Below are 27,050 nucleotides of genomic sequence, written 5' to 3' on the forward strand. Positions count from 1 at the left end.
ATAGCAAAATAGCACATAAATTCTCTACTACAGTTTATCTCACTTTGCAAGAAAAAACAAAACTAAATTTATCAATATCATGTGTCTATTTGTATAATCACACAAGATTGATACTTATTTTTATAAGTTAAATATGCAAGCAAAATAAATTATGATTAATTATGATTGTTTAATAGACCGTAGTTAAGGGCCAAATGAACAGAAATTGGTACGTTCAGTGATTTACTGAGGACAGTATGGAGATACTTAGGCATATCATTGCCTTAGCACCACCTTGTGTACTGCATAGAGACACAAATTAGGCAATGCTTTCTGCCTTGTTTTCCCTTACGTGTCTGATAAGTTACTGAGAACCTTGGTATAAGTTAGATAACAAACTGTGTATATTAGCATTACACCAATAAACCCTGCCCTCTGCAGGCCATCTGTGACCCCTCTGCATATATATGGAAAAAGAGGAAAAGGTAAGTGATATTTTTTGTATGATTCTCAACCCCTGTCCGTCCTACAGATGTCTATACTGTGACAAATGACATTTGAAACAAGTCAGATCCCCACTGGTAAAAGACCCTACCTAATTGTCACCCTTCACCCCTGCCTCACCCTTCTTTAGAGGTCCTACACGAGGGAGATCAATGTGATTCCAGTGCTTCAGACACCAGTAAAGAGCTCTCTCCCAGGTAAAGTGAGGTCAAAGATAAGGTTAGAAGGTTAGGTGCATATAAGAGCACAGAGGTTAGGGCAGCTCCCAGCACCAGTCCAGTGACAGAGTAATGAAGATGCCTGCCCTTTTTTGTTTTGTCCAAATGACCAGTGACAGCTTTACAGCTTATTTGACTGTAAGGGACCCAAGTCAACACAAATCTAAAGCTTGAGGTCAACCCTGCCACTGCAGCCCAAAGCTTACAAACTAGCTAGTATTAACCTTCAATTCTAACAAACCAGAATATATTTTGTTACACCATGCTTGCTCTGAGATATTATTTTACCACTACAATGCTAAAGCAATAATGCATCCCTGTGATACAGTCCTTGAGCCATTAGTGCTTTCACCCTCTCCAGTGTCATCCCACTAGTAATATGCTTTTCTCCTCTTTTGTTTTGTTCGGGTTTTTTTTTCCTTTGAGATGCAGGAAGTCTGAAGGGGTCTTTCTCCACCTCCTGCAGGGAAGAATTCTCCCTTAGTCCATAATTCACAATGAAAACCCCTCACTAATTTTGTAGTCTAAAATCTCCATGCAATTTGCTTTTCTACGCCTTTTTCCTCTCCTTTTCAGTCCTGTAATTCTGTCTTCTTCAAACATCCTTTTACAAACTCTTCTTGGTCCAGGTGAGTATAAAATCCCATGAACAAATTCTTCTAGAAGGTGAGGAAAAAGGGGATTAGTTGCCATTTAGATACCCTGATACAAGGAATGGTATTTCTAGAAACAGTCAGAAATATCAAAGGCTTCTCCAGAGACTGTATTTTCCCATTTTCTCAGGAGAATCAGTTTAAGGCTATGTTTGACCTGTGGGTTCTATAGGTTGAGTACATGGCCCATTAGCATTTAAACCAGAGAAGTGTTAGCAAGTTTTGGGTAGGATTTCTGTCCTCTCCCTCCCCTCAGCACATAAAACAGTAAATTAAAATTACCCGTCTTAAAATTATCAACATTTCCAAAGTTTCCAAAATTCAGCTGTCCTAATTCCAGTATAATTTAGAGCAGTGTAACAGTAGCTTTAAGAAGGTTTCCTAGTCCTAAAGGAAAACACCTTTGACAGGCTGTTGGGAGAAATTATTTCCTATCACACTCATTTTTGTCACTGTCTGCAAAGGAGAAAATTAAAAAGAATAACCTGTCTCCAAACGTTATTTCCAGGTTCAATGCACACAACCTGAGTCAGGATGCAGAGGAAATGTTCTCCTCCTTAATGAAGTGACCCCAGCAGTTGAAAACTTAATATCACTTTCCATTTTGAGAGTTAGTGGGCGCTGGATATTTTTCCTCTTCTTTTACTTTCTCTGTGATTAATTGAGAAACCTCCTCCCTGGATGGCATCAAATCACCATAATCTCTGCTGTCTATGAGACAACTTCATTCTAGAATCTCATTTTTTATGTTTGAGACATGAACGTAATCAGTCCACCCCAGATGCTGGATACTTGTGAGAAACAACTGTTAAGGGTACCAGCCATTTTTCTTCACATTTGATGAGTTACCATTGCTGGCAGCTCATAAAGACTTCTATCTTGTTCTATTTCTAAGTACCTGTCAAATGCACAGTGTATTTAAAGACAGAGCAGAGAGGCTTTGTAATCGTTAGGGTTTTGTTGTTTCTTATCAGATCCTTGTTAGTGTTGCCATACTTGACTAAACCTTTGTCAGCTTGGATTCTACAGGGTATCTCCTGGGAATGGTTACTGGCTTTATTTATCCCAAGACTGAGATAATTAAGCAATCTATCAACTGTGAGGCTTGCTGGATTGTGAGGCTTTCTTGTTGTCTTGACCTTGATATTTTGGATGCTGTAAGCTATGACAGGTATGCCAACCATAACCATTCCCTCAAGGTTGTGGGTAGTTTTTTGCACCCAAGACAAGAACAACAGAAACATTTATACTCTTCAAATTACCCAGTCTTCTGCCATCTATCTGCAGTTTCTTCACAGATCTTTGTCTTACCCTGCTATTTGACCTGATGTGTGGTGTACAAATGCAGTAAGAGCAGAAACAACTATCTCAAAATCAGTTTCTCTAGCTCCTTCTGTTGATTATACCCAGGTCCCAAAGAGACTGAATTATCAGAAATGAAGTACTGACATTTTCAGAAGAAATGCAGGATCTCTAATTGCTTGGTGATGGGTGTTTCTTGTGGATCCCTCTCATTCCCATGATTTTCTATCATAACAAAGCCCTTTTAACTTCTCAGTGCATGCTGATCATGAAACAAAGTGGAATTGATTTCAACATGGAAGCAGACTTTGAGAAAAGGCTCAAGGCTGAGGGTGAAGGAGCCAGGACCACTTCTGCAGCAGTGCATCTCCTGCAATAATAGCCATCTCAATGCATCTGGTAAACCAGGTTTTCATGGGAAGAGACTTTCTTTCCTTTCACAATGTCAGAGCAGTGGTTGCTTATACAGCAGTGGTGCCACACTTCAGTGTTAAGCGTGTGTAGGTGTTTCTCTTTGTTCTGATGATAATGTTTGGGTAGGCTATAAGATCTAATGAAGTTCTGCACAAGGAAAAAACCCTCAGGATGTTCTAAAGTTAGAATGACCACATTGACAGCTCTGGGGGATATGCTGAATGATGAGGAATAGCTGTTAGAAATGTTGCTGACCAATAGATCCCAACAAAGTTAATATTAAATGTAAGTGCTAAGTCATGGGGGTAGATGTGGGGAATCAGAGTCCAAGAGCTTGATTCTTAAGTTTGGGTTTTGTACCAGACCAGTCACACAAGTTCAGTTTCAAACAGGATATTTTCTCCTTCAAAATGGGAGAAGACTCTACTAGTAAAAGCAATTGGATCCATCTCTGCTTCTCTCCATGTCAGTACAACCTCATCAAAAGCAGTAGGAGGACATGCGTTAGCTAGTAGAAACCAGGCATATAAAAACATACCAAAATAAGAAAGTGAGGTGAAAGGTGCTTTAAGAAGGCTTATCAAGATATTCCATCATATCTTCTCTCTGAATTTAAACCTCCTTCTTATTTAAACTCATCAGTCTGAACATCCTGTTTATTGAGTTTCCTCAAGACAGTCTGGTTTTCCCCATGCCCTCACAGTTCTGTGAAACTCACACTGGCTTTGTGAATTACTGCAGTCATATAAGATATATCGTATATTTTATGGTTTGCTTAGTACACTCTGAGCTTATTTAATATGGGTAATAAAAATATACACTGTCTTTTTTTGTGTAACCTATCAAATAATTCACAAATAAATAAATCATATAAAAGCAAATACAATTTTTCAAGCTATCATTAAATGCTCTATATTTGAAACAAATGCTGGGGAAAAGTATTAAAATCTTAGCTCTAGAAATTGAAGAGACACCATGAAAATGAAAATCTCATTTCTCCCTGAAAATCTAGTGCCTGTTATAGTTGCAAGCAACTCCTAAAATTACTATAGGTGAAAGAAGAATGATCTCTATTTCCTGCAGTTTGTTACATTGTGCATTTGACAGCACTTTGTGTGTAGTCATTTATTAAATCAATTTTCCTCTGCTGAGAAGACTCTTATCAATACCAAGAAGAGAACAAAGCCAAACAAATGTATATGTTTTTGAAAAGGAAGTTTGTAAATAATTTCCAAGACACACTAGCTACAGTTAATCCCCGGAAATCAATGGATCTATATTGATTATTCTCTCAGAGTCTAGCCTACCTGTTAATAAATGGGGTTTATTAAAATCTTTTTACATCAAAAGCTATATTTTCAATACGCTGGCATCACTTTAACATTTCCTTGCTGTTTGGCAAGCTGAAAAGTACGTGCGAATAGAGCCAGGAGAAGATGCAGAAGGGACACACTGGCACAGCTTCTGTATTTCCCTATAGTCATAGCCTCTGGTCTATTAGAGGTCCATCTCTGGAGAATCCTTGCCTACCTGTGGCATCATGGTGGGTGGACAGTCAGCCTACCCGGAGCAGCATGGACAGACCAGAATGGAGGCAGCTGCCTCCTGCCCTTTTGAAGACTTTCAGGTATCACTCAGGGACTCCAGATGACATTCCAGGTGGGGTGCCCCATAGGGCCTGTGTTTTATCGACCAGCCCCACAGGGATGTCATAGACACTGCAAAAACATATTGAATTCCCTAAACTGAAGCACCTCCAACTCAAACCAGGTCTCCACAGTACCTCTATGCTCAAAGCAGGAAACCCTGTCAAGAAGCCCATGACAGCCACTGGTGGGTAGCACAGGAAGCACAGAAGGATACTACACTCTACCCATTTCCCACAGAAAGACAGATGAATCTTTATTTCCTCTCCTACTTTATCTTCTTCCTTTTAAAGTATCCCACACTTTTTGTCAAAGTTTTGCACCTTCCGTGTGTTCTCATCTGTCAGTACAGCCAAGGTTCTGATATGAAAGACGTTCTATCAATCACCGCCAAGGGCTCATTTTACCTGGGGTTCCTTGTAAAGTTCAGCCATGTCCATGATATTGCAGAAGACAATCACTGATCTACTTCTGATTTGAAAAAAACCCATACCATTAAATAGCTAGCAAATAAACTTTATTGAGAGGACACTATTTCAATGTGACTCTTGTACCTGCAGGAACATATTTCTTGTACCTGCAGGAACAGCCTGCTATTGAAATTCTATAATCTGAATAGGAGAGATACAAACGAGTTAGAAGAAAAAACAAATCTTCCCAATTGAGCTTCATTTTTCACTTCAAAATTATGATTGACTGTGATCCATACCAGACAGGTCATTACCCAAACTGTAATAAATCCTCAGGTCTCAAGTCAAGCAGTTATGGAATAGAAGCTCAAGTGTTGTGGTTTAACCCCAGTCAAAAGCTAAGCACCACACAGCTGCTCACTCACTCCCTTGTAGCAGGATGGGGGAAGAGAATTGGAAGGCTAAGAGTAAGAAAACTTGTGTGTTGGGATAAAAACATTTTAATAATTGAAATAAAATAAAATAGTAATAATAATAATAATTTGTAATGAATTAAGGACCCAAGAAAGAAAATGAATGCAAATGAAAACAACTACCAACAAAATGTTGCCCAGCCAGTCCCCGAGCAACACCTCCCCAGCCAACTTTCCTCCCTGTTTTATTGTTAAGCACAATGCCATATCCTATGCAATATCCCTTTGGTCACTTGGGGTCAGCTGTCCCGGTTGCATCCCCTCCTAACTCCTTGTTCACCCCCAGCCTACATGCTGCTATGATGGTGTGAGGAGCAGAAAAGACCCCAACTCTGTGTCAGCACTGTTTAGCAATAATAAAAACGTCGTGTACGGAGCATGTTGTGTATGAAGCCAGATTCTCAGTATAACAGCAGGAACAGAAATGAAGTTGAGAAGGACCAAAGGAATAGCATATATTGACAGGGCTGCTGTTTGGGCCTAAATGCAGTTGCAGAGGCTGACTGTCAGGATCCTTCAGGTAACCAAGGTGCAACAGCATTTGCTATGCTGAGTAAGTGCCTGCAGGCATAGTCCTTTCAGGAAAAGGCATGGAGAGAGCCATCCACTCAGGGATTATGTACAGATTCCATGAACTCCTGGGAAGGCAGGGGTTGCCCACGTTTATTCAGCTGTGGGCCAGGAAGAACTGCCTGCCAGGGCAGACATAGGGTAGGGAACAATAGGGTAGGCAGTGCTTTGGTCACAGCTTTTCTGTGCAGCACCCAGTTCAGGTGGCTGAAAAAGCCCTGAGAAAAGCTTTCTGGAGCACATGTTTTTCCATCATCCCTGCACAAAGCCACTCCATTCCCCAGAGAGGGCTGTAACATGAATGCTTTGGCTGGTACTCCACAAGAATTAATCCTTCCTCCTTTTTTCATCAGCTGAATAAAGTTTCAGTTACTGGTGTATAAATCAAGCACACAGGGAATATTAGTCCCATCCTTATGAAGAAGAATTTACTGTGATCTGTTTTTCTGAAACTTCGGTTCATGATGGTTTGTTGCTTGTTCCTGTGCAAATGGTACAGTAAAAATCACCCAACCGAGCAGCAATTTCTCAATGCTGTCTTAATATTTTACCTGTGCAGGAACAGGGATTTTTCACACATGATATCATTTTCAGCCCTGTGGAAAGAGTTTGCAAGAATAAGCACCTGAGCCTGCATCTGCAGTGAGCACTGCTGGACTCACTTCTGCACTGGCTTTCCCATGGGGAGGATAAACTACCCCTCTGTGTAAGGACCCAAGTGCCCACCACATGAGTAGAAACCTTTTAAACAGTTGCCAGTTATGGGGTACTTATCTTCACAGGTTTATCTTGCAGCCATCTGCCTCTCCCTTTGTAACACAAAGACATTATTCTTTCCTCTCACACTTGCAGGATGTTCCTGTGTTGACTCTGACAACATTTAGAATTAAGAGAAAACAGCCTCAAGGAGCCCTACAGCATTTTTAGTGCCCTCAGCCTTGTGTTCCTCCAGGGTCTTCACAAAGTAAATGAGATCTATGTGGGCCAGAGTCTGGTAAATGTTTGTTTGTTTTAAGCTTGTACAGTTAATGCAGTGAAGAAGATGAAGAACTACAGTAGAGTAATTTGGTTCTGGTGAGAGAAAGAGAAAGATGCCTCTTTCTCTCATGTGAAATGTTTTATTCATTAATAATAAACCAAAATACTTCAAAATACAGCTGCCCAATTTTTTAAGGGCCTATAGCAGGGGTGGTTGCACATTTTTCTTGCAACACTGGAAACATAAATAATACTGTGAGAAAGACATCCACCTATAACTATATACCTGACTGATCTATTGCTTAAAACAACATGTATGTTACACTGTGACAAATTACCCATACTCTTCAGCAAACAAATTATATTACCCCACAGGACAACATAATGTTTCTATCCTTTATTTCCATTTTAAATCTGTATTCCTTCTGGAGAGTGCACTAAGCATTTCACTGTAGTTTCACTTCCACTCACCCCAATTTGTATGGTTCTGTAATGAAATACCTTTTTTTTTCCCTTTTAACATAGAACTCACTCCAGAGTGTGGTTTAGTTTTCTTGTATAAATTTATTTTTAAGGCCTCATGAAAAGCCTTTGCATGCAAAAGCTATATGATTAAGGCTTTGCATTGTGGTTGCTATAAAGCTTTTAAGTGCCCACTAAAGTCTAAGGAAAAAATATAATGGAAGAGGAAAGGACTGTACAAGAAATGTTACCAGGAGTTACTCCAAGTGTCCATCACACGGTTTCTGTTTAGTTCCTCACACACCACCACATCAGAAATTACTGGAAACAAACCTTTGCAATATGTCTAATTTCTAGATACCAGCCTAAGGACTAAATTGAGCTAAAAACCACCTTGCATTACATGTATTCTCTCTTTCTCTCATTTTATTCTCCCTTTCCCTCATTTCAAATACAATATCACAGTGAGGAGGAAAATACCAGAAGAAAAGTATTCAGAAGAATAAGCAAGGACAAGACACCAAGGCAGAGGTACCATAATGTCCTCAAATTTCCGTCACTAGAAACTCTTATGTGGCAGCAAAGAAATAAAACGTTTGCCAGTAGATGGCAGATGTAGGGGGCAGGACCGAAACCTGTGGTGAAAATTCCATAGTATACTTTTATAATGTTTGCTAAAGAGAAGCAATAACAGACGACACGAGTCATAGAATCATAGAATACTTAGTGTTGGAAAGGACCTTAAGATCATCTAGTTCCAAACCCCCTGCCGTGGGCAGGGACATCTCACACTAAACCATATCACCCAAGGCTTCTTCCAACCTGGTCTTGAACACTGCCAGGGATGGAGAATTCACAGCCTCTTTGGGCAACCCATTCCAGTGCCTCACCACCCAACAGGAAAGAATTTCCTTCTTATATCCAATCTAAACTTCCCCTGTTTAAGTTTTAACCCATTACCCCTTGCTCTGTCACTACAGTCCCTAACAAAGAGTCCATCCCCAGCATCCCTATAGGCCCCCTTCAGATACTGGAAGGCTGCTATGAGGTCTCCACGCAGCCTTCTCTTCTCCAGGCTGAACAGCCCCAACTCTCTCAGCCTGTCTTCATACGGGAGGTGCTCCAGTCCCCTGATCATCCTCGTGGCCCTTCTCTGGACTTGTTCCAACAGTTCCATGTCCTTTTTATGTTGAGGACACCTGAACTGCACACAATACTCCAGGTGAGGTCTCACAAGAGCAGAGTAGAGGGGCAGGATCACCTCCTTCGACCTGCTGGTCATGTTCCTTTTGATGCAGCCCAGGATACGGTTGGCTTTCTGGGCTGCAAGCGCACACTGAAGCTGGCTCATGTTCATTTTCTCATCAGCCAACACCCCCGAGTCCTTCTCTGCAGGGCTGCTCTGAATCTCTTCTCTGCCCAACCTGTAGCTGTGCCTGGGATTGCTCCAACCCAGGCGTAGGACCTTGAACTTTTCATGGTTAAACTTCATGAGGTTGGCATCAGCCCACCTCACAAGCATGTCAAGGTCCCTCTGGATGGCATTTCTAAAGTCAGAAGATAACCAGCAAGCACGGCAACAGAAAAAAAAGAGGAGATGGTAACTCGATGCTAGTGTCATCTCATTTTGCTTCTGAATTTCTTCAGAGGTACTGTTGGAAAGCAGCATGGTTCCTGACTAGCTGTTATCAGGCTACAAATGAATGACAAGAAATCAATAAGATGTAGAAATTAGAATATAGAAAGACCTGCCCATCATCTTTTCTGCAGATAAAAAGGTCATGTCTGGTCCTCTTAGTAGATGCTGACAGTCTCAGTCAATATCCATGTTTCTCTGCTTCTTTACCAACTTACCGCTTTAACATCCAGTGTAGCTTAGAACTGCCCTAAGAAAAATTTTCAGTCAACTAAATCAGTGTCACATATCACTCTGCTCAGGGATCTCCCACTTCAAACAGATATTTCATTTATGTCAGTGCTCCATAACCTAACAGTATTATAAGGAGCAGCATCTAAAATAGCAAACCATATTCTACTTGTGCCATTGGAACTCAAGATTCAACACTAACCTTTCAGGAAATATTAAGCAACCTAGGTGGGGACATTAAATCAACAGCTACCTTCTATTAACTGAGCTCTTCAACACTGCATCTCTTCTGGACATGTGTGCAGTCCTTCTTGTACCCTCAGCTCCAGAACTATTTCTTTAGGGTTGTCCATTACATCCTGGACTTAACATGCAATTATATTTTGACACAAGAGTGTTCTCAGGAGCATTGGATCCAGATCCATTGTGATGGCTAAGTAACCAAGCACAGATTCAGACTTAACATGAAGAGTCAGTTCTCAGATATAACCCATGCCAAACACAATCAGCTGTAACAGAGGATCATATTCAGCTTGCAGTTGAGAAAAGGCCTGCATTTCATACCAAACCAAGAACAGCATAACACCTTGTCAACAGAAGGCGGTGCCATCACTGACAACAAACCAGCTGCTGACCACTGATTCTCCCACCTTTCTGGATGTTTTGACCTTTTACACTGCCAAAAACTGCTCTTAGATTGATCCCTGACAGCATGTTGTCAGTCTTCAGAGACTCCAATGTGTCAACCCATTCTACAGCTCTGGGTAAGCACAAGAGACAAAACACAAATGTTGTTTGGCTTGGCAAGCCTTGCTGAGAAACTGTGAAGATATTTAAATAACAAATATCACACTGACTTCAGTGAGACTCGCAGGTCTGAATAACTGCATGGAATTAGACCCTACTGCTTTACTTTGTTGAGGTTTATATATATTATTAGGCTTTCCTTTTAGCTCTTGACCTCTCTACATACTCTTTATTTTAGTTCCCTCTTAACACCAACATTTACTGTCAGTTCTTCACACTTATGCTCACCCAACTTGCAGCCAGGCAAAGTCTCCACTTGCAAGGGGAAATATTTGGCTCCTTCACCATTTTGTTAAAAATCCTTTCAGTTCTCTAATCATTTTTAGTTTTCACCTAAGAAAAAGCCCAAATTCATCAGGATCTACTTGGCAGTTATGTGCTCCAGACTGAACACAATGTGCTTGCTGAGGTTATGCCGCACTGATAGAAAGAAGAAATATAACTACGCCACTCTGAAACATGCCACCTCTGAATATGAAACTCTGAATCACTCTGACCTTTTTTTCCTGGCTTATTATATTGCAAAATTACCTGCAGGACCTTTCTAGCATTATCACTTTCTTCTGCTTCATCTTGCCACTGAGCCAAACTGTTTCAGACCATTCCTCCTCCAATTTCATCTTGTGTGTTTTCAAATTGTAATTAGTAACCTGAGTTTTTTGATCCTGCTGATGTGTAAAGATTCTCAGATGCTGTGTACTGTCATAAACCTATTGGCTAAAGTGGTGTTATAACAATTCAAACTGGCTGAGAACCTATTCTAAAATACAGCAGTACGTGTTCTTGATGTCAATCAAGATAAAGAATGCCAAGGGGATAAATAATTTTTCATGCGCTATGCTGAAAAGAGAACCTCATTCCAGCAGCAGAAGTTCCCAGTAACAAAGAATTTGTAGTGAGATTTCTCCTCAGGCATTGTTTCTTGCTCAGAGAGAACAAAAGGAATTGTGTGTGTATGTATTTATATGTAGACATCTATCTCCAAATATATTCCATAATGCCTTTCCCCAAGAAATAACATTCACAGATCTGAGAGTCATGTCAGAATTCCACCCTGCACTTTACGAGCACTCATTACTTATCAGTACATGTCCAATTACAAACCACTAGGTATCAGTGTTTACATCTACTTTTGATACTAATATAGTCATATTCCCAGATAAACAAAACATGTAGAAAGCTAATTATGTTATTTTTTAACCTATACCTAGCTCATATGTCCTCCCAAATGCATTCATTTCTCTTATTGTGTATCATATTTATTAATCTGCTTTTCTGACTGTAGGAGCAAATATTACACAAATCAAAAGTAAATAAACACAGAGTTTAAATCCCTTCATTTTTTCAATTTGAAATTCCCAATTAAAAAAAAAAAGAGAAAAAAGCTCTCTGATTTTTAGCTCTTTCTGAACTTGTTCTGTTGCTCTGTTGCCCTGTTCTGTTGCTCTTCCCTTATCTACCACTTCTGTGACCCCATCATAGAAGGCCACCTGATTTGTCAAGCACGATTTGCTCTTAGTGAAGCCACGTTGGCTTCACCCTATTATTGTCCATGTACCTTAGCATAGTTTCCAGAAGGATCTGCTTCATGATCTTGCAATACATCAAAGTGAAATTGAGTGACCTGTAGTTTCCTGGGTCTTTCTTTTTTTCCTTTTTTAAAAATGGGGGTTATATTTCCCTTTTTCCAGTCAGCAGGAACTTCACCAGACTGCCATGACTTCTCAAATATGATAGATAATGGTTTGGCAACTAAATCCGCCAGTTCCCTCAGGACTCATGGATGTATCTCATCAGGTCCCAGTGACTTCTGCACCTTCAGGTTTCTTAGATGATCTCAAACCTGATCTTCTCTTACAGCAGACGGTTCTTCACTCTCCCAGTCCCTGCCTCTGGCTTCGCCTTCTGTTTCTTAGGCAGTGTGGTTGGAGGTTTTGCCAATGAAGGCCCAGGCAAGAGCAATGCTGAAAGCAAACCTGCAAACACCTCTTTCCTCTGATACTTCTCCAACCACAGCGACCACTTCTCCTGGTTGTTGTGATCAGAACACAGTTTATAAAACAGAGCTAGATATGATTGCATGTATCTTTCCTTCAGTCAGCCTTCGGCATCTCCAGTTTTTCCCATACCTGAGGCTTTGTCAATGAACAAGATGCCCCTTCTTCCAAGGCACTTGCAATCATAACATATATAAGAAAAACAACACACTTCTGTTTATGGAAATATAGTGAAAGGAAGGGCTTTCCATGATGACAAATACTACTGATAGAACAGCTGCAACCCCTTTCCTTTTCCTTGAAAAATGCATGGTTTCTCACATACTTCATGCTGGTACTGAAATATCCTTAATTCCTTATAAATATAGGTGTGGGTTACAGAACACTTCAACAAAGAGACAGCTTTCACTGAAAAGGGTGTGACTTAGGAAACATCACACTAGTCTCTTAAGTATCTATTCTGTATTTTCTTTCAGCACCTGCCTTGAGCTAGAGCAAAATACACTTTTCTGTATCCCAGTTTCCCTTCTGTAAAACCACGGACAATGGTCCACAAACTATTCACAAGAAGTGCAGTTTTAGCACCGTAGTTACCAGTGCCCTGCTTTACAATGATCTGACAGTACTGTGGGATTTTAAGATGTTGTAAATGTAGCCTTAAAGTTCTGTCAAACCATCTTAATAAGAGTAACACACCAGCCAAGATACTCTTCCTACAGGTTATTAAGTGTCCCCAGGGGAAGGTCAAGAGAGAAAGGAGTGGAGCTGTACAGTCACTGAAGTCTAATTGCTATATAGGTACAGTCTCTTTAAAGTTGGCACACCAAAAGCAGCCCTCTTCTTCCTTTCTTTGTTTAATGTCAGTAGTAAAACCACACACTTTCACTCTAAGTGGAATAATTTTAGTCCACACAAAAGTAAAAAACAATTATTCACTCTTACTTAACATTCTGTACAGTCTATAACACAGAATTCATGCTTCTTGCAATATTCTGCATAGCAGCTGAAGAAGAAAAAATGTAGAAAATAAGATCAGCATCTGGGGAATGTCATGAGTAATTTTAAGAAACTCTCAGCTTTATTCAGTGATAACTCATGTAGGAACATATCTAGCTAACTTTTATTGTCATGATTCACTTTACTGACTCTTAAAAGTACCTTAATCCTGTAGACAGAACAAGTTCAGTGAGATGTTAATTAGTTTGTATAAAAGTGCTACAGTCCGAACCCCACTCTGATGTCATTGGGGTACACTTGAGTGTATGTTATTTTGTTCGTTTCAGAAGCCTTATCCATTATGAAATCGATTTTATTTCCCCAGTGTCTTGCATATTGCACTTTGGAAAAAATAACATACAAACAGTGTTAAAAGAAGCTAAATTCTGAAAAATTTTTAACTTAACAATCCATAAACTCAAATTTCCAAAGCAGTCAAAGATTAATGAAATATTAAAAGTACTCAATACATCTTGCATTTTGAAGACTATGACCATCTGATTCTAAGACAAACATGCCACAATCAATACAACCTTCATGAATACATTAAACAGCTGTTCCATTCCAATTTAATAAGCTTCCAAAACATTTTACTCAAGATACTGCAGTCATTTCAGCAATAACTCCACAAGCATTTATCACACTTAGTGTATCACCATCTGAAGTTTAGAGGCTAGCTTTAAAATATCTGGACAATACATGTTCTTATAAATGCAAACCTCTGGAAATACAGCATGACCTTCATCCTGATCTTCAAAGCCAGCTTATACATCATGGGCTGTGCACAACCCTCTGCTCATTCAAAAGCATCTCACTTCTCAACCATGAGTCCGGTGCTGGCACTGCAGGAGAATCCCACACCTTTGACTGCAAGGAGGAGGTAGTCAGCTGGACCAACCTGGCCATGTTCCTTTAGCACACAGCTGCATCTATCCTTCAAGACAAAGGCAGCAGAACACTGTCATCTCCTACACGTCTTCTGCTCCTGGCTGTACCCTTGGTTCTCCACGATGTGTTAGTGACCTTTTAGCTTTCATAGCCATGACACGCTCTCTGTGTTTCTCATGGCCCAAGAAAGTCAAAATGTCTCATCAAGTTGAATGAATGAGCTGGTTTATTGTAATTCATACAGGTAAGGTTTTGGAATTATATTGCAACTGTGAACTGTTTTGGGCCATACGAGCAGAATTTGAGGCTACTGAAACAGCAAGAGCTGATATCTCACATATTTATGCTGACTCCAATATTGAGCAGTGTCAGTCATGCCCTGCAGTTGATTTCTGTCTTTAAACCTAATCTACTGCAATCAATAAGTGATCTTCCATTCCAGCACAGGCTCTTTCTATTCCTTTTATCTACCCTCAGTCTGGCAGCAGGAATGCACCCTGGTAAGATCAAGAACCTGAAAAGCTCCCAGACACCCAGGGATCATTATAAACTTGAGAGCAAAACTGATGCAGGCAAGGAAATTTTACTCTTTTTGAGAACTTGCCATGTTCATTATTATCTGAGCTATTCAGTGTATCCTGACAATCAACTTGACATGGTTTATCTGGTGTTTCCTCTATGCTTAGTAATAATGTAAAGAATGTTAATGCCTATGGCTATCTACCTATTTTTATTTATGTACGTTATTTTGCTTTAAGGGTAAAAGTAGCACAGTAAACTAACAATAGATCTGTTTATCCCATAAAGGATTCCTATCTGATTACACTGAAGTACCAGACTTTTCCACTCCAAAATTTCTGACCACCAAAGATCAACTAAAAACTGTACTTTACTAAAATGTTGGATGAAAAAAAAGTTACTGAAATGTTGGATGAAAATGCAGTTCTAATAAACTTGCAAACTTCTTTTGTCACTACACTGATCAATGGTGTCACTCTATTCAAAGCACTGTAAGATTTTTTTGGAAGAAATAATTGTTTAGCAGTTTTTACCAGAACACAAGTGCCATTACCTTATAAGTTATCTAATCTTTTCCTGATAGTTTTAAATTGTAGTTCTGTATTTATCTTTTATTGTTATTAGACTTTTATAAATTAAACTACATATTATCTGTTAAGCAATCCTATTTTGTGCAGATTTATGTAACTCATTTTTCTGATCTATATTAAACATTTTCTTGCATGTTGTGTAGCATTGTCTTGGTTAATATTTAAGAAAGACACAGATGTTGAATTACATTTAGTGAATATCATACAGAAATATGGTCCAAGGTTTGTGGTGATCAGGCTCTCTACATGTATTTCTATACTGGAGTTTTAAAATAATGACTGTTTTCAGGGCTGGACTCTTTTCCTGAAATCAGGCACAATATTGCCATCTCCAGTCATCCAGCCACAGAGCTAACACAAAGCCTTTGTTCCTGACTAAAATGCTTGGGGACATGTATCCAGATGATCTGACCCTTTAACTTTTGGAATGGTATTTTTTCTGACATCAGTTGCATTTAGCATGTTGTAGGAAGAGATCTATGGTGAAAGCACCAAACGTGCCTGGCAGTCAGGATCATAATGTGACCCTGCAGTGGAGGGGCGTGACATCCTGTCTGTGCCACCAAGCCAATCCACCAGCAAGGGAAGGACTGAGAGCCACAGCTCCAGTTCTCATGTTTTCTGCCCTTTTTATTTTCCCTCTCCTTGGAGATCCTGAGATTCTTTTGAGGAACCATCTCAGAACATAAGGTTTTAATACAGGTTTCCTCTTACCCAAGAGCTGAGCAAGAGCTCCAGTCTTTTCCTCTCTCCCACTGTGCAAGTCAGACAGAGCTTAGCTCTAAAGTGATGTCTTCTCCAGCACAGCACTGTGAAACTAGCACAGGCCAGCTTCAAATGAGCTATCTCAGGCACCACCAGCAGCCTCTTTGAACACTGAGTGCCTCACAGTGTGATTTAACCTATGCTTTGGGCTGCTGCCAGCTCCTACATCTCTAATTTAAAGCGAGTGGAATGTTTCTTTGCCACATAACAATATGTTCCATGGATGTGCCATAAAAATCCTTTAAGCAACAGTTATACCAAGGTTCAAGATCTTCCACACCCTAAATGACAGTGCATTCACTAAGTTATTTCTTATGTCAGACATGCTACTTATCATCTGTGCAGCAGAGGCCATCGTTCCTATCTGTATCAGTGTGAAGATGAAAACTAGCAAAGATTCAGAAAACAATATTTTTACTAAATTGTTTTGAAACTTTCACAACCTATTGTTTGTTTCTTTTTTCTTTTTTTTTTGCTGTTGGGTAGCAAAACCTCCGTATAAATATCCATCATTATCATCAGTTCATTGAGAACCACCAAGACTGCAACCTCTGCTTCACAGTCAAAACAACTGTTCTGCATACTGAATTTTCACACTCCAGTGTGAAATGAGAGCTCTCTGCACCACCATTTTTCCTACCTTGGTTCAGTTGCACAGGCAGTAATACTGGGGGAGAAAAGGTGGTATCCAGAATTGAAAGGGTCATCAGGTACATTTTTCTGCAATCGTAGGCATGGAAGACATGCACATCTCACATTACAGGCTCTTTCTGCCAGCCAAACAAGGTATCCCTGTGGCTGGAAGGCCAAAGGCTTCATGTGACCCTTGGCAGCCACACTGCAGCTCTCTGTGTATTTGAGATGTGTGAGGCAAGTACAGGGAATGCAGAAGAGAATAGATAGTAAATTTGAGTTAGACATGGCAGATGACAGTGCTTGGTTCAAAGCCACAGCAGCAATTGGATTTACAGCTCAAATTTAAATTAAAGAAGGTCAGATCATCTCTTCCTATATAAATAACTATAGAAAATAATATCAATTGAAATAATTTGAAGAATGTAAATATCCACTGTGTCTGCTGTGGGGCTACATATTCTGGCAGTGGTGGTGTTCAGAAATTGTTTGGATCTCAGAGTCTCACCCAGGTCTGGGTCATGAAGCCCCTCTTATGCCATTGATCATGACAAAGTTTTTCAGCAACATTGCTCTCTTTACAGCTCCGTATATGTGCAGCTCTGCACAACTGAAACACAAAGGTTTTAACACCAAGAAAGTTGGGATGAACTCCTGTATTTACATTTCATAGATTTTCTATTACTACCTAGAATAACTCCTTATGAACTGCAACTCCTCCCTGCACAGTTCTATGAAAATGTATAGCTGTAATTTACACTTGGTGGTCTTCTGGAGCACTCTGATGCCTCCAACACTTGATCTTACATGTATGCTTCCCTTGTCAAGTCTTCTGGCCGAACTTCATGGTGGATCCTTATTTCCCATTTTGATAGTACTCCAATAAAGATTTTGGGCCATCCTGTCTTCCTGAAGTCAGTGTTATGTCATGAAGTAGGTGAAAAACTGGATATAGAGAACTGCCAGGCATCTCCATAATACCTATAACCTTGCTTTTTTTCCCCCCAGGATCAGCTTTGAAGGCACTCTCTTATATAAACTGCATTAAAATGCCCAGCCTGGATGCTGTTGCTATTCAATGGCTTAGATGTCACTGAGAAGTTCCTGCTCATGAGAGGTTGGTGGACTACCTCAAGCTCAGGGAACTACACAATGCACTTCACTCTTACCACCCTCCTTTAGCAAACACTGACCACTGAAATTCACTGACCACTGAATTTTATAACTCTTTCACTCTTTGGTGACTCTGAGCATCCATCTGCTGCAGGGAATTCCTGAAGCAGCTAGGAGCTCTATAGACAGACAAAAGTAACCCATTGGATGCTTGCCCACTGCCCCATAATGCTTTGGGCAATCTCTGTTTAGCGGACGCGTACTTGGCAGATTTGCCTGAGCCTCTTCCATTAATCCCTTTCACAGTTTGGAGGATCTCTGCTATATCAGCACAAAATCTTATCTCAGCTACTAAAAACACACCCTGGTTCCTCAGGCAAACGCCTTTGAGACCAAATCTGTCTGCTCCCTATTGCACCCTCACGGGCACTTATGTCTTTTCTTAGGTGTGATGATCAGTGTTGTTTATAGTGCTCTAGGTGCAGTCTAACTACTTTATATACAATAATACTATCTTCTCTGATTTATATTGTATTCCTGGCAATTCTGTTTGCCTTATCCAATACAGAAGCACAGTAGGTTGAAGGCCATGGGGAGTATCTCCATAATAACTCCCCAAATTTATTACGAACTCCTAGTAACACACTGCAGCAACATTCTATTTGTTACGTCGTTGGATTCTTTGCTATTCTACATTGTCTCCCAGAAAAAGGCATTTCAATGATTTAAGTCCTCTGTGTCAAGCTTCATTGTTCTTCATTATTTGCTGTATTTCCTGCATTAGTATCATATCCACACCTGAAAATTCAACTCTCAATAGTATTAGGTAAACCATTAAAAATAACAGAAAGCTGAGGAGGGGACATTGATCCTAGTGATCCCTTATGTTTTCTATTTGCAGTAAATCAGTTCCATCCGTTCCTACACAGGACTTTCATTTTGTTGAGCAAATGTTCTTTCTTCTTCCAAGGCTTAGGCATTACAAGAATTTCTTCTGTTCTTGCCCAAAGCTATATCTATTACTCCATGGCAGATTTTTTTTTTGTCTCTACAGCAAGATAGAGGCAATGGCTTCAGCAGTATTTATCAAAATATGTATTTGGAGCATTCAATGGCCACTCAGTGGGGTTTTAAATTCATCTCTCTAAACAAAAGTTTAAGAGACCTGTTATAGTGGCAAGATATTTTGCATAACACTATGAATTATTTTAAATAATTTATCCCCATTAATTGCTGCAGAATATTCACTGAAGGAAAAAAAAAGGCAGATTTCAAAAACTAAACCTCAAACCTTAAAACAAATAGTTAAAATAAAAAAATTTGCAAGCAAGCAAGTGAAGCAGAGATGTGTTTGGAGGTAGGGTGATTCTCATGGCTGATGGTTTTCTCAGCTGATGCCACCGCTCACCATGACTGATATGTGAGAAAACTTAAGAGAGGTGAGCTGAAAGGAAGGTAGCAGTTTCATCAATTGGAGACCAACTTTTTAGGAAGCTAAAAGGCTTTTTAATATGCCTTAATAGATATATGAAACAATAAATTAACCATCGAGATTCCCACTTTTTTAAATGGTCTGGTCTGCCTTTGTAGACCAGTAAAAAATTGACTTGTTTACATCTACCTTTCTGTACTCTATTCCCTCTTGCCTTTATTTATTTGTGGGAGTCAGGCTGTAATTCAGAATATTAGGGACAAAATGAACAGGACTACATTTGCGGACGTGGCTGCCCCTCCTCCCTGTGAGCAGTCTACTACTAACAAAGCAGGTTCTTTTTCAGGACAAGTTACTCCTCAACTCCTCATTTGCCTCTAATGTCAAAGACATTGGCCTTTATCTTCAAAACAACTAAAAACCAAGCCAAATTACATTAAAGATGAAATTCGTATCTTAAAGTCACTACAATATTTGCACTCTACAGGAAATGATGCACAACAGATTGCCCATCCTGAATTACAGAAGTGCCAGACAGCCCAGCCTTATGGCAAGCTTTCAGTGGAAAAGAAACATATCTGGTGTGTCTTCCTTCAGTAATTCTTACAGAACATGGCCCTTCAGGAAAGGCATTTCCATAAACAAAGTTGTTAGCAGAAAAATGCCCCTTTCATAACAACAAAAACAAAAAATATTGACTAAAATTATACACTAGAATTTGATCTCAAGTACTTTTTACTGAGAAAGGGGCATTAAGGGATTTTTAGGCACAAAATCATTGAAATAGGTCTTACAAGGACTTTAAGTGCTCATTTTCTGCCATGGTTTGTGTTTATCTACCTATTTTATAGTACTCTACTCTCCCTCTGCCACTGACTTTGCATGGAAGGCAATTAGATGCTGTACTGTGGTGGATGGCAGTATGAAGGTAAAAAAGTCGATTGAAACATAACATTGAGCTTGAAATGTAATATTGGGATAAACATAGCCTGCAAATGCTTTAAGGCTGTGCTTTCTGTAAGAAATTTAGCCTCAGGAACTTCATGGTTTGCTCTTTGGCAGCCCATTTATTGATCCATTATCCTTATTGGGGCTCTATAGTTTTTAAAGAATGCCATAATGACTATGCTGGTATTTGGGGAGCACCAACATTGACATGTGGTGCCAAGTACCCCATCTTAGTAATTCTCAGAGCTGTCAGGGTGCAGGAGTAGGTGGCTATTCCCAAAGGGAAAGGAGCCAGCAGCTACTGCTCATCCCATCACACTCCATAGGGTGACATCCCACAGGGTCCAATATATATCAGGCAGAGCAAGGGGCTGGTAACAGGGTCATTCAACAGTCCTGGGCATGGCAAGAAATGAAGAAGAGCAGGGGGCTCTCTGGGGAGCCTTGGCAGGAGGAAAAGGAAATGGGACTGGAGGCAGAGCCAGAAACAAGGCAGAATCCATTCAGGGGATGCAGCCAGAGTTAGAGCTGGAGACTGGCACTCTTTATGATGCTATCATGCTGCTGAGGTGGCGACTGATGGCCACTACCTGAGCTAAAAATGGGGTTGCTGGGTCCATGGACAGGGAGATGAGGTCTACTGGTGCCCTCAAGAACTGATACTTGTTTCTCAGCAATTCTTGTGATGTTCTTTCACCCATAGAAGTCCTCACCCTTCTGCTTAATGACTCCATTGGAAGTTTTGTTAATGAGCAAATGTAGTTTGAATGACATACAATCACAGAGAACAGTAAAGAGGATTTCTTCACATATACAGCACAACCATAAGAAAAGTTTCAGAGGATTGCATTCTAATGAATACTACTAAAAATATCTGAGGTAACTAGAGACTAAATTACCAGGACATATTTCAGGGTTTGAATCTTGATTTCTTGAGGCCAATGCCAAAGCCCCAACCACAAGCTAAATTTTCTTCTCTTTTTCAAGCAATTTCAATTTATTACTCCTATATATGTAACTGGACTGTTTCATTACTCAAGTAAATACATAAAAATGTTACCTTGTCCCCAAGACCCTTCTATTACAATGTCATTCCAATGACTGCAACATAGAATGATCAAAAAGATTTGCCATTTTAACTCCAACTTTCACAGCCGAGGAAAAACATATTCGTGTTTCACACATTAAATATTTGCAACTGCAGTTAAAAATGGTCTTAATCCTGAATCAAATTGTATTGGCACTCACTGAGTGGAAGACTTTGCAATTTATTATTAAGGTATGAGATATTTTATCTGAATGCAAAACAAGCCTCAATTCTGAGTCAGTCTCAGACAGGTGTTGACAGTGGCATTTTAATTTATGTTGGAGCATGGACAAAATTAAACATAATTTCAAGTGAGAGTCAAACACTGAGAAAAAAATTAAAAATGAGAAGCCGTAGCATGTCAACCCAAAATAAGAAGCATATACAGGAAAGCTGCGAGATTGCAATGATGAGCAATTAGATCCAAATATAGACAACTGCATTTCATCTCAAAAAAAAAACCCAAACCAACAAATTCACATCTATATAGGAGCCTCAACTAGTTTTACAATCTCTATTGTCAAAGGGAAAAAGTGGAGAACTTAACAAAAGATAATGCTTACCTTTTATTTTAGGGGATACCACATCCAATTAACCTCAACATGTCTAACACAAACTCCCCCCCACCCAGTGTTAGAGCAGCTGTTATAGAGCCATCTCCTTGGAGATTGCTAGGTTTCTGGAAGCGGCTATAGGAAAGAGGTCCCTGTGACTTTGGACAAGATCATGAATAGACTTTTGTGTATTTCTACTGCAAATCTGTAGGATTGCAATTGATCATGAGGGAAGTATTTGGAATTTATCCTTTCCTTGCTTTGAAAATGCCAGACTTTACAGACAGTTGTAATGTTTGCTCTGAATTCACATCTGATCAGAGATCAAGACTGAGACTGAGGCTTCAACTTCAATAACTAAAGATTTAACATTTTTAAGGAATCAAATTCAGGATTTCCTTTAACAATATCAAGGTACCATTCTCTGATTTATTTTAGACATTGCAACCCACCACTGCAATATTTAAGTCTTAGTTTTATCCAGTATAAATTCAGCAAAGTCTCAGCTCTTCATCCTCCCATCAGCTGGCTCCAGGCCTGCCATGCTCCCTAGTCAATAATGGAGTACAGAGTAAAGCCACTCAGATGATATTTAGACCTGGTAAGTCTAGATCAGTTTATAGAATGATCACCCCACTACCTCTGTTAATGTAAGCTTTGTTGACTGAGAAATATGCCTGGAAATTCAACCAATCTGATGTTTCAAACCCGTTATTTCTTTTTCCCTTTTGTGGAACTTGTTCTTTCAGTCTATTCTGAAAAAATAATGTCATTAAGAATGGAAGGGAGACAGGTACTATTATTAATGACAAGGCAAATGCTATATACTGTATATGGAGAAAAACCACCACAAAGAGTGTAATTTATAAACACTAGGGAAATAATTCAGCTTGGGAATAAAATTGGTGAAAAAATATATCCTGCCAAACTGACAAGAAAAGTATGTTACTGCACAGTATTCACTTGCAGAAGTATAGGAGGGAAACTGCTGGTTTCTGCTTTCTCTCTTATAAAAGCATCTTTCTTTTCATATTTATTCACATGCCTACATTCATAGGGGTGGATTATCAAAGATTTCGATAACACCCGTTTAGCCAGCAAAAGCCTTCCCACTCAGTATCAATTGGACCAGGAGTCAAGTTTTCAAGCCCAAAGTGACAGAATCTACTAAGAGGTCTCTTCTGGGTTTAATACAAAACTGCATTTCACAAGTGGTCTGGACTATGGGGAGCAGACAGCAAATTGCTTTCACATTCCTAAGAGGCAGGTCTCACAACTGCTGCTTCTGATGACCAACAGCAATGGGAAAACAAGGAACTCGAACACAACAGAGGACAATGGAGGCTGAGATCACACCCTGCATCTCGGAGGACAACTGGCCAGGCAGATGAATTTCAGTTTTGCAATAAAAAAAACAAAACAAAATAAAGAGGATCCTTACTTTTCTTTTCCTTCTCTAATCTTTCCAGAAGACAATAATACCAATGTTTCATTTCCTTAGAAATGGAGCAGGTAGACTTTAGCAAAGCAGTGATACTAGAAGGACCAAGTGCCATTGGTCATATCTAAATCATATAACCAATTTCATTCTTTCTAAGCACTGATTTCCCCTGAGGGGCTCAATGTGAGAAAACTCATGTTATACTAACAAATCAAAAGCTTTGGCCCAGGGAGGTACATGCAGTTCACAGTAGATTTTGCTGTTTATTAGCAGCATCTCAGACTGCGTAAGACAGAACATCGCCATCATATTGAGGGAGGTGATCTTTTCCCCTTCTCTCAGCCCTGGTGAGACAAATCTGAAGTGCTATGCCCAGGGCTGAGCTCCCCTCAAAATGAAAGATACAAACACACTAGATTGAGTCCAGAAAAGGTCTACAAAGATAACTGAGGGACTGGAGCATCTGTCATACAAGGCGAGTCGGAGAGTTGGGACTGTGCAGCTTGGAGAAGAGGAGGCTCAGGGAGATTTTATCGATGTGTAAAAATATCTGATAGGGGAGATTAAATAGGACAGAGCCACACTCCTCTCAGTTGTGCCCAGCAACAGGAATAACATGCATAAACTGAAATACAAGAAATTTCCATTTAAAGTTAAGAAATAAACCCCAACTTTTTTATGGTGAGTGATCAGTCACTGGAACATGTTCCTCAGGGGGCTTATAGAGTATCAGTCCTCAGAGATATTCAAAACCTGACTGGACATGACCCTGAGCAAGTTGCTATAGGTGACCCTGCTTTGACATGCTCTCCAGAGATGCCTTGCTACCTCAGTCACTCTGCTTCTGTGAACATCAAAAGCAGTTATGGAAGCAGGGACCAAAACCTGGTATTTGGTGGGATATGATTAAAACTAGTCAGCTTCCAATTCACGCTGGCAGCAGGAGGGTTAACCAGTTCTGGGAACCAAGCGGGTTGAATTGTTGTCCAAGAATAAAGGTAGGTTCTATCCATTGGCATGATTTGCTTAATCACAGTCTTGAAGCTAAGAAAATGCTTCAGAAACCTTTTCCCAGCTGATTGTATTGCTAGCCATAACCCCACACGGTTCTGAAACCTTCAGCAGGGAGTAAGAAACCTTCCCTCCACCCTGCTGAGATCCAGACAAAATACGGCCTTGCTGTGTTTCCATAATACATATTTAACTGCTGTTGCTGTTATTTTACTTGCATCATATCAAGATTTCAGCCCCTGGCTCTTTAAAGAAATTTTATGCTGCAGGGCAAGAATAGCCAGCTATGCTTTTCTGCCTGATACTGCAACTGTTAAAGCAGGTGCAATCTTTGACATAAAAGCAGCGGGGGTACAGTGAAGAGAAATAAAGAGATGATTACTGTGACACATAGAATTAATGAGACCTTTTCTGGAAACTTTTGCTAAACATTATACTTTGCAAAAAGAGGCAAAAATATTTAAAAGATTTAAAAACCAAACCAAAGCAAAATAAACAAACTGGAAGACAGAAGTGAGGTTTCAAAAGCCACGTCAGTATGAGAAAGTAAAGGCACTTCATTTATTTAATTACTTAAAACACAGATTACATCACCACTTGATCACAGCCTACACAGCATACACAGGAAAAGATTTCAAAGAGCAGAGGAATGTTGGTAGTAGATAAAGGTGCATAGAAATCTATTATCTGAAAGCTGAACCTAGACAAATTAGTGGTAAGAAATAAGGTGTCAATCTTCAAATGACATTAAATACCCAGTGAAGCAATTTAATGACTGACGCAATGGATTTTCCATCATCTGAATTTAGTACATCACTACTGGATGACAATAACACTACTGAATATATCAAACAAAGGCGACTGCTGAAAGAAGGACGTGAACTGACAGACCTCATTGATGCCTGTTTTAAACACTTAATTGATACATCTGATTCTGAATCTGTTTTTTGAGCGGTTGTAATTATCTTATCATTAATTAACGTGCCATTAGTAAGCCTCTAATGATTGGTTTATACTCAAAGATGCTTAAAATGATTAGTAGCTGTCCTGCAAATAAATAAATCTCCTTCTATGTTAATGTGTATAGTAATGAAAACTCTTTAATTTTCCTAATCCATTTTTTGCTGTTTTTTTTTCCCCTCCTCTTTGTTTTATATTATGACTAAGAAAAAGAGACAAGGTTAATCCTTAAGTGTATAATATCACAAAATACCAATCACTAAGCCCAAGTACTGATTAGACAAATGCGAGATGATTTTGTACCCCTTAAATATTATTCAAGAACATAAAAAGTTAAGACAATAATGCATCAATGTCAGCTGGCTGTGAACTATCAAATGCAGTTTGGGATGTGTTGAATGAAGGCTATGCAAAAAGCAAGGAGATATGTACAAGTGGACTGTGCTGTTCAGGTCACTGTACCAAATTTAGAAGCACCATGGCCAATCTTGTTTCAGTCACCACTTTCAGAAAACCATACCTGTTTGTTAATCTGCCCAGATTATCATCTTTCAAAGGCTGTGGAGATGAGGGGCAGTCCCTGACATATGGAGGAAGGTAAATGTTGCACCCACTTTGAAAAAAGGCGAAGAGGAACATCTGGGGAATTAAATATCGAACAGTTCCACTTCAGACCATGGAAAAATCACTGAGTGAGTCCTCTTGCAGCATATTTCTGCACACATGAAGAAGAATAGTACAGCTGGCAACGCTCAGCATGGATTGACAAAGGGTAATTCAATGCTAATCAATCTAAATGCTTTCTAAGGTAAAATGACTAGATGTCTAGATGAGGAAAGAGCAGTGCATGTCATTAATCTCAATTTCAGCAAGGCTTAACAAGGCTTTCAACTTATTTCCCACATACTCTTGTATTCAGGTTGGGATGTCATGGTTTGGATGGGTGGATCTTTCCATGGCATAAAACTGTGGTTGCATGATCATGCTCAGAGGGTAGTGGCTAATGGGTCATTCTATACCTCAAGGCTGGTAACAAGTAGAATACCACAGGGTTCAGTCCTAAAACCTGCTTAACATCTTCATCAGTGACCTGGAATAAGTGACAGAGTGTAGTCTTGTTAAATTTGCAGGTGACACCAAACTGGGTGAACAACCAATATGATGAAGGGCAGGCTTAATGTCCAGATGGACCTAGGCAGGGAGGGGAAGTGGGCCAACAGGAACATGAGGAAATTCAACACCAGCAAATGTAAAGTTCCTTACCTGGGAAGGACAGGGTCCTGCAACAGCACAGGCCAGGCACTCCCTGGGACACCATCTTCCAGTGCCTACAACAAGGTCATTGAGCTGACAGATCTGGGCTGTCCACAGCAGTGTGGGGCAACAAGATGAGAAACAATAAAAGTAACAGAAGAGGACATGTCATGAGGATAGTCAGACTGTGGCACAGGTTGGCCAGAGAGGATGTGTATCTTTCATCCTTTTTTGAGGTTTTCAAGGCTTAAGTGTATAAACTCTGGAGCAAGCTGGCCAGATCTCATCGCTGTCCCTGAGGTTTCTTCTAATCAGAATTATCCTGCATTTTTGTTATTCTAAGGGTAAGAACTCATCCAATAGCTCAGAAATGTATTTCATCATCCACGGAATCCCACATAAAGGCTAGAGCAGGAGATCAAGAAAGGTGGACTTGGGCAGCTGGGCAATAAAATTATGCTGGGACTAATGTAGATTTATTAGAAGGTATTACTCATGATTAATCAAATAAGAGTTACTTTTAACAAATATGAGACAGTTAAGGAAAGTTGTGTTATTAGTAAAATCCTGGGAAATGAA

The sequence above is a fragment of the Pezoporus flaviventris genome, unplaced genomic scaffold, assembly GCF_033815535.1.
Source record: "Pezoporus flaviventris isolate CSIRO_AGI_PZ_B2104156 unplaced genomic scaffold, CSIRO_AGI_Pfla_v1 ptg000025l, whole genome shotgun sequence".
NCBI classification, from domain to species: Eukaryota; Metazoa; Chordata; class Aves; order Psittaciformes; family Psittacidae; genus Pezoporus; species Pezoporus flaviventris.